Below are 9,623 nucleotides of genomic sequence, written 5' to 3'. Positions count from 1 at the left end.
ATTAAAAAATTCGTTTGCCACCTAAGTAAAAGTGACGAATGAGATTTAAGAGTTTTGCCACGTAAGTAAAAACAACGAATATTGACTTATTAGGATTTAATTTATTTAAAAAACTAAAAGTTATCTTTTAAACTAATCATCTTTAGATATAGGATTTATATACCTACTATTATAAGATAAATTTTGATAGTGTTTATGATAAGAAATAAAAATTATTCCTAAATTATAATTAAATTAAAATTTGTGATATTTACCATTATAAATTAATGTATCATATCACACCAACAAAATTTCGTATCAATACAAAACCAAACCAAGCAAATTTTATGTCATTAATTTGTGTCAGTTTTATTAGGTCATCAATGGCTAGGTAATTCTTAGCCTAATTTTTAAAACTCATGTTTAAATGTATATTTGTGATTATTTGATTAAATTGTATTTATTTGGGATACTTAATGATTATATGTTTATGTTTTGTTTACTGAATTTTGTTTTTACATGCAGATCTAATTTAATTAGAGAATTAAATTCAAGCAAAAATCTTTGGAATATCAAAGTATGAGTTTCTCGCTTGATAATCTTATTGGAAGAGAAGGTATTATATCTTTATAAATTGTTTACATTTATTAAATCTTTTAATGAACCTTTTAGTTTTTATCAATTAATTTTATTATTAAATCAAATTTTTTTGTGATTTAGGTAGCTTAATTAAGTCATAAAATTAACTTAATTTTTTATTTTTAATTACAGGGTGATTACGTTCCCTCAATTAAAGTCAACTTTGTTCTGCAATTTTTTTCAAAATTGATTATTATAATTTTATTTTTATTTTTGATTTTGTTCTACGAATAATGATTTAGGATTTAAATTATTTTTAAAATAAAAAATTATTATCTTTTCATATTAAAGATTTTATGTTAATACGTAATCAATGAAATATCATATTTACATTTTTTTAAAGATATCATATTATTGTCATATAACCAACAAAAATGAATAAAATACAAAACAACAATAAATTAAGTGGCATTATAAATTACATTAAAAAAATATACTTTTGTAATTGGCAATATCATTTTAATTAAATTTTTTTTTTGTCTGAAATTATTAAATTGTAAAATAAATCAAATAATTATAAAAAAAACCTTAGAGTATATATGAAAATATCTTTTCTTGAGATATATGTATGACAATTCGTGCATCACACGGTATTATTTCAACCAATTAAAAGTTAGATTTGTATTTTATTTTAGAAATAAAAAATTCACTCGCCACATAAGCAAAAGTGACGAATGAAATTTAAATTTTTTGCCACGTAGGTAAAAACGAAGAATAATGATTTATTATTTAAATTATTTTAAAACTAAAAATTATCTTTTTTAAAAGACAATCTTTTGATATTAGGATTTAAATTAAAAAAAAAACCCATAAATTGTACAATTATTATAGACAAACACTTTAAAATTAAATATTTGAAAAAGGAAAATATATGTTCATTTTGTTTTTAAGAAAACGTTCAATCAATTTTTTACAAAAAATTTTAAAGAAATATATATTATTAATAATTAACTAATATTCTTCAATTTTTTTCAAAAAAATCAATATTCTTCAAAAAAAAAAAAAATAACAATAATGTTCAGTCTTTATCAATATTCTTAAAAAAAAAAATGTTCGATTTTTATCTTATCTAGCAACCCATTCATGATTAGATAAAATTTTTATAAGAGATTTATTTGCTACTCCACAAATATATAAGATAGGATGATATTAAAGATTTGTATACATCCTCTCAAAAATATAATTTTGATTTTTTTTTTTCAATTGTAAATAGACAATATATATATATATACTATACAAAAAACACAAACATGTGAATATTATTTATCTACACTTTTTCATGGTGTGAATTTTTTTCAGGTCTAATTCGTTGATTAACAAAAAATATTGGAAATAATGTAAATATATCAAGGCTTTCTGATGGTAAACAAAATAAATTGATTGTTATTCATTATTTTATAAATGTATGTTTTGTTTTATTTTACCTAATCTAATTATGTTACTTATCGTATTAAATTTTGTTAAACAACTTAGTTGTAACTTAATATTAATTATTTTATATTTGAAGGGATTATGTCCATGCGCCAATTGAAAGGAAATTATTGGAAAAGTAAGGGTCTGTTCTCTTCAGCTTAATCTCAGTTCAGTTTTGTTCAGTTCCTAATTTCCCTCTCTCATAAAATATTCAGTTCAGTTCAGCTTCAATCAGTTCAGTTCACCTCAACTCAGTTCAGTAAATCAGAACAGACCCTAAGTCAACTATAATGTTACAATAGTAGGGAAAAAAAATTAAAGATTGTAAGAGATGTCTCTGATAATTTTTATTTTTTGTGTATTATAGTTTCTGGTAGAATATCTATATTATTATTGTAAAAATCATTTTAGTAGTGTATACATAGATAATGAAATTTCATTATAAAGATTTAATTTTATTCAATTAGATTAATTTTAGTAATGCAACAGTCTTGGTAGTATATATATATTTCATTTAACTATTTAAAAATTTATAAAGCCATATTTTACTATTACTCCCACCGTCTTTATTGTAACCCTATAGTTTTGGGTTTACTTTATTAATTTTTCATTGTATAAAGTTGATACGGAGTAAAAGAATAATGGTGGTCTAAGTTATTGTTTGTGAAAGAAAAATAGTAATTCTATAACTATATATGTATAGTGGAACAACGTGTTTTCGTTATACAAACGAATCATAGGTTAAAAAAATACGAACGGGATTATGATTTTATTCTAATATCTATCATACTTATAATTTTCATATAACTAATATTAGTAAATTAAGGTCGCATTATAAGTTGCATAAAAATAAAACAAATTATCCGTTTTCTAACAAGCAAAATAATAAAAAAAAATTATAGGGTTTAATTAAGAAAAAATATTTTTCATGAAATTTATGTATAAAAAACCGTGCATCGCACGGGTTTCAATCTAGTTTAACAATATTTTAGATAATACTCCGTAACATTTGAGTATTTTATTATGTTACTCGTAATAGGTACATACTCAAATGTATCACGTTAAATAGTTGCATTTTTATTGCAACGCATTAAATTTGGCTATAAAACGCAACTAAATTTGGCTGTGTGTTCTCTCGATATCTCTTCTTAGCACATTGGCGGAGTGTCGTGTAAGGTTTTACAAAACATATATTGTTAATTCACAAACATACCAAAATCAGGCGTTGCTAACAACCAAATTTATCGACATCATTAAGAACTGATACTTGCAAAAGTTGCAATATATGAAGTATAACAGATAAGGATCTTTTACCATCATCATCATTTACCACCATTGTTTAATGATAAAGCATAAAATGATATAAAGATTGAGCTTAGCCTTTTATTTTAGGAAAGCAAAATAGTTTTTACTCTCTATAGCCAAGCTGGATTCTTCAATGCAGTGACAACGGCCTTCACTTGCAAGTAGTTTTGCAAGCTGTAAATTCCCTTCTCTCTACCAATGCCGCTCATTTTGTACCCACCGAAAGGGATTCCAGCATCAAAAATGTCGTAACAGTTTATCCACACTGTACCAGCTCTTAGAGCGCGTGATACAGTGTTAGCAGTGTCGAGGTTCTGAGTGAAAACTCCAGCTGCCAGTCCATACTCAGATGCATTTGCTCGACGTATCACCTCCTCTATGCTCCTAATTAAAGAACAAGATAAGGAAAGCATTTAACAATCGTTTCGTACGTATATATTTTCTTTTCTTTCTGTATAAATGTATGCATGTCACTCACTTGAACTTCAAGATAGTTTGCACTGGACCGAAAATTTCATCTTGTGCTATCAACATGTCATCCTGAAGGCAGTTATTACTGATTAGCTATGAATCTTATAATAATGCACATTGTCAGGAAAAGTGATGAGAAGTGAGGCAATTTAGGCTTTTATACCGTTACATCCGAGAAAACTGTGGGCTTAATGTAGTAGCCCTTCGATCCCAATTTGTCCCCCCAGTTTCCAGGGTAGCTCCACTTTCAACACCAGATCTTATGTACCTCAATATCTTATTAAACTGCTCTGGATCAATCTACATAATTCAAAAGTGCCACCAGAAACACAATCAAACAAAATGTCTGAACAACCGAATGGTTTATTGCAATTAAAAGCCAGGAAATAAATGATAAGACAAGACTTGTAGAGATTAATACTGTAGATAGTTACCTGAGGACCTTGTTCAATTCCTTGCTTAAATGGATCTCCAACAGATCGGCTTGCAGCTCGTGCCTTTGCTTTGGCAACAAACTCATCATATATACTTTCATGGACATAAGTACGAGACCCAGCACAACAACATTGTCCCTAAAGAAAGACGCAAATCACTTAATCAGCAATTAGGATTACGAACCTTTAAACCAACAACAAAAAACAAGCTCATAATGAAAATTTTCTGCTCATACCTGGTTGAAAAATAAAGCAAAATGAGCAGTCTCCACTGCTTGGTCTATATCAGCATCTTCACATATTATGAATGGGGACTTCCCACCAAGTTCCAAAGTAACAGGCTTGAGATTGCTCTTTGCGGCTAACTCAAGAACTAATTTTCCGGTGCTAGTTGATCCAGTAAAAGCAAGCTGTGGAAAAGAATAGGTTGAGACTACTAAGCACTATTTAGCAGCATCTATTGCATAACATAATTTACAGAAAAGTATATAGCCTTAATCAATTAGTCTAGTAAGGATGTAGTTTCAACATTCAAAAGAGGACAATTAAGCAAAGAGTTTTCCAAGAAGTTGAACACTTAGACAGGAAACAAAAGACATTCCTAATTACCTTGTCCACATTCATGTGAGAGCAGAGGGCTGCACCAGCAGTTGGTCCATAACCCGAAATCACATTTAGCACGCCTGGAGGGAGTCCAGCCTGTGATTAAGTTATCAGTAATTGTCTGAGACTAATAGATAACTTGAAAATAGATGCAAAATGTATTTCTAATCAGAGATTGGTTGATCGATAAATAGGAAGATATTCATTTTCCACGAAATCTCTCAGTTTTTACATTTCTCTTTTGCAAATGAGAAGGGATAGTAATCAAACATAATCAAGTTCATGACTAAAGAATGAAAGTACCTCATGAAATAAGTTAGCAACATAAAGTGCTGATAAAGGAGTCTGTTCTGCTGTCTTTATAACAACTGTATTACCACAAGCTAAGGCAGGTCCAACCTTCCAAGAGAACATTAAAAGGGGAAAGTTCCATGGAATAATCTGCCCTGCTACACCAATTGGTTCATGCAGAGTCTGTACATGATACGGGCCATCAGCAGGAACAGTGAGACCGTGTATCTTATCTGCCCAACCTGAGGATCAGAAATCAAAATAAGTTCTCTGACAGTAGCTTGTTCTAGGGCCACAAAATATAAGAAATGCAACCTCACTATATTAGTTACTTATTTACAAGAAAATGCCATAGCTTAGGGTAATCTTGGTATGGAGTATTTACTTACCAGCATAGTACCGGAAAAGGCGTGCAACCATAGGTATTTCAATATTGGCAGCTTGCTCATAAGGCTTTCCATTATCCCATGTTTCTAAAGCAGCAATTGCATCATTATGCTTTTCAATAAGATCTGCAAACTTCAAAAGGATTTTTGATCTTTCCTGCAGTAGATCAACAGTAAAGTTGGCTTAAGGCATATTTACAACGTAAAATCGAAGTATAATTTCACGAATTTTCGGAAATTTAGTTACATAAGCAGTCATCTTTGGCCATGGTCCTTCATCGAATGCTTTCCGAGCAGCAGATACTGCTCTGTTCACATCTTCGGCATCTCCTTCAGCAACATCAACAATCACTTTCCCAGTCCGAGGGTCCACTGTGTGAAAAGTTTTTCCTGAAATCAGCGGAAACATTAGTAATGAAAATATATCCCATTTGTATCAGATAGTTAAACAGAAATTTTGGAAAAGACCTGATGCTGCGTCAACAAATTTCCCATTAATAAGAAGCTTTGTATAATTTATATCCACTGGTGGGGTAATTGGTTCATCAATGGCAGCAGCAGTGCTGTATTTTTGAAGTCCTCTCCTGATACAGGAGCTCCTTCCTACTTAGAAAAACATTAGAGAATGTTAACTTCATCGATCATTTAAAGAAAATAATCGTCTTCATTTAATGCCAAATGGTTACTAGAAAATCAGAGCAGTACAGAGTTATTCATAATTATCAGTACACAACAGAAAAAAATAAAGAGATTAAATCACTACACACCGACAAATGATATCAAAGAAGTTCCCACCTTTTCAGATATCTGATCAGTCATATACGTGCTAAACCTTGTAATGCAACCCCCAAAAAAGCAGTAATAGATTCAGTGATTCCTAATTCACATTTACAAAGGATTCAACAATAGATGCACAAAAGTAGTGATACTATATGGCAAGCTACAAAAGAATCACTTAGGTGTATGATTATTGGAAGCTATGTTACCCTACAGCTACTGTGAGTTGCTAAAAGTTTCAATGTTTCATGTCTAAGTATCTTTATTCATTTCTTCCATACCATTCAATAGGTAAGCACTCTAAAGCAAAAGGCAAAACTTTTGTCATCCTATAAATTCCTGTATTCTGTTGAGTGATTATTAACTCAGACTTTTCGAGGAAGAAACTTATAATCCTTGTCCATTGATCAAACTACCAAAAGAGCACCTAGTCCAAGTTGTGGTCTTTTTGGCATAAGATAATCACTACTCTCCAAAAATCAAAGTTCTAAAAAAATTGAAGTGGGGGAAGCAGGGCGTAATTTGGTTAACAATAATTACAAATGTGAAAACATTTTAATTAACATAAAAGTGATGAAACCATCCATCCAACTGGTACCCTAGTGGGTACAAGAAATGGGGCATCAGTCTAGCATCAAATTATTTCTACTCATCATTAGTCCACCATTAATACAAGTGAACACAATTGCAATGGGATAAACAATTTTATTAATAAGCAAACACAGAACTACAAACTACATCACTACTCCCCCTATTGTACTTTTTACTACGAAGTATAACACAAATTTACAACTACCAATAACAGAACAGCTTGGTACGCAATTCAAGTCCACCGTTATCTACATACAGTAGAGCCCTTATAAGATGCCCTTATAAAAGTTATAATAGAGCCAAATTTAATCAAATCCTAGAAAACATCGACAATTGCTTTTAGTAATGAATCTCATGCTTCCTAGTCTTAGTCCAAAAAAATCAGTCATTTTACAGTAGTGCCATTTCATTGTTGATCATTTTTTTCCTATCACATCCTTCAAAATCTCACCAATTTGGTTGGTAACTTAGAAGTTAGAACCCAGTACAATGAGCTAACAGCCGAAAGCCGCCAGCCAATCAAATGGACCCACACGAATGAGGTGAATAGTCAAATCACTAATTATCCTAGGTGAATAGTCAAATCACAAATTATCATATGTGTACATCCAATAACCTTGAACAACTTTCATAGAACAAAACAGTAAATCTTAACATTCCTCAATTAGGAGCTAAAGATATCAATTAGCAAATGGCAAATGGACAGTCCTGATTCACTTGATCAACATGCAGTAACTCTCCAAAGCTATGTAAACTTGTGAAGTCACACACAATAAGTTTTACTCCGTATTGTTTTTGGTCCGAATGAACAACAAAGGCATTACAATTTACAAATTATGAGAACCTTTTAAACATTCGAAATTCAAAACTAACTTGTGTGCATCTCTAGCACAAGGTGCACAAACGGAATAACTATAAGCATTAAATATACCACGTACGAGTATCTACTAAAATGGTCCAGGCTATTAGCATAAGAATTCATGACAAATCTATACGTTCGATTGGTGTAATTAATGTCTAATTTCCCTATACGGATATATTATCATATTCTCATTTTCCTAAAACCCGGAATTATGAGTCAAATTCAAACCCCCAAGAACATATGATCAGTCAGAAGAGTGAAATCAACAAACCCACCGAATCAGATTGATTAACAAACGTAGCATCAACATAAAAATTACAAAATTAAAATAAAATTCATGAATTGATAATTTTTTCAAGAAAAAAAACAGGGTTAACAAATAAAATTATTAATCAAATGAGTGTAAATCAACAAACCCATCAAAACAAACAGAAAGATAATTATATAAAAAAAAAAAAAAGAAAGAACAAAAATCTAACCAAATTAATAACAATTTCGGAAAAAAAACAAGGGTAAGATTGTTGTAAATTACCAGCAGAAGAGGTGAGATAAGGTGAAAGTGAGCGAGATAACAAAGATGAAATCCTTCGGCTTGCCATTTCTCAAGTGATTGAGGAGAGAGAAAGTGGAAAAGATTGTATCTTTTTAGCCTTCTTTATGATTTTATTTGATAATTTCCTTAAATATAGGGGGAATGAAGTCGAAATGAAATGATGAATGAGAAAAGAGTGTGGGAGAGGAGGTGCATGAAAAACCAACACGCTCTACCAACGAACGTTTTTCCAATTTGAGCTCTAAACGTAAACTATTGACAAAAATGGTAGCGTGGAAAAACTATTTACCAAACTAAGCTTCCAGGGTAAATCGCTGTCTCGGACAGCGTTTTACCCCTGGTTTTTTTTTTTTAAAAAAAATTCAACTGGTAAACGCTGTCCCAGACAGCGTTTTACCTTCTGTATTTTTTTAAATTCAGTAGGGCATAAAACGCTGTCTCGGACAGCGTTTTACCCATTGAATTTTTTTTAAAAAAAAACCCAAGAATAAAACGCTGTCCGAGACAGCGTTTTATTCCCTGTTTTTTTTTTAAATGAAACGCTGTCCGGGACAGCGTTTCATGGCCATATATCAGCATGTTCACTTCAGCAGAATGCGCAAGAACTCAACCTCAACCTCAACGCTTTCCCTCCTCCCTCTCACACTAAACCACGACCGTACTCAAACACCCGCATTGCCGCCGCCGCCCACCCTTGCGCCACCGCTGCTGCCGCCACCTTGCTGCTGCCCTCCTCCCTCTCACACTCACTCACTCAATTTCGTGGTTAGCCCTAAACTGAATTTAGTGTAATTGCATAGTTATTGTGGTTAATTATTGTGAATTGTATGTAATTGCTCTTACTTGTTGTTAATTCATGTCAATTGCATGTAATTGTTGCTAATTATTAATGAAAATGTGGTACATTGTTGATAATTATTGATGGTGATGTGGTACATTGTTATTGAAATTGTTCATGACATTGGTGAAGTTGATGATGGTGAAAATGTTGAAGTTGTTAATGGTTGAAATTGGTGAGAAGAGATGAAATTGTTGAAATTATTGAAATAGTTTAGGTTGAAATTGTTGAAATAATTCAAATTGTTCATGAAATTGTTGAAATTGGTGAAGTTGTTGAAAGTGAAGTTGTTATAGGTGAGAAGAGTCTTATTTCAGTGTTGATAATTTACCTCGCTCTAGATTTCGATAATCCTAAAATGTGTTTTGGTTATGTAGAATATGGCGTCACAAAATGTAGTTTTGTTATGCCGGTGGGGAGGAGAAATTCTGTTTGATGGACCCCGGGTCGAGTATAGTGGGGGAAATATGGAACCACTAAC

General features: G+C 31.4%; 1 pseudogene; it reads right to left on the bottom strand.

Moving 5' to 3' along the window:
• Positions 1–3,256: 3,256 nt before the first annotated feature.
• On the bottom strand, positions 3,257–8,527 carry LOC110708503 (annotated as a pseudogene).
• Positions 8,528–9,623: the final 1,096 nt, after the last annotated feature.

Source organism: Chenopodium quinoa, unplaced genomic scaffold (genome assembly GCF_001683475.1).
Source record: "Chenopodium quinoa cultivar QQ74 unplaced genomic scaffold, ASM168347v1, whole genome shotgun sequence".
Lineage (NCBI taxonomy): Eukaryota > Viridiplantae > Streptophyta > Magnoliopsida > Caryophyllales > Amaranthaceae > Chenopodium > Chenopodium quinoa.
Note: the sequence above shows the minus strand (reverse complement) of the source record. Positions and strands in the feature narration are given on the sequence as shown.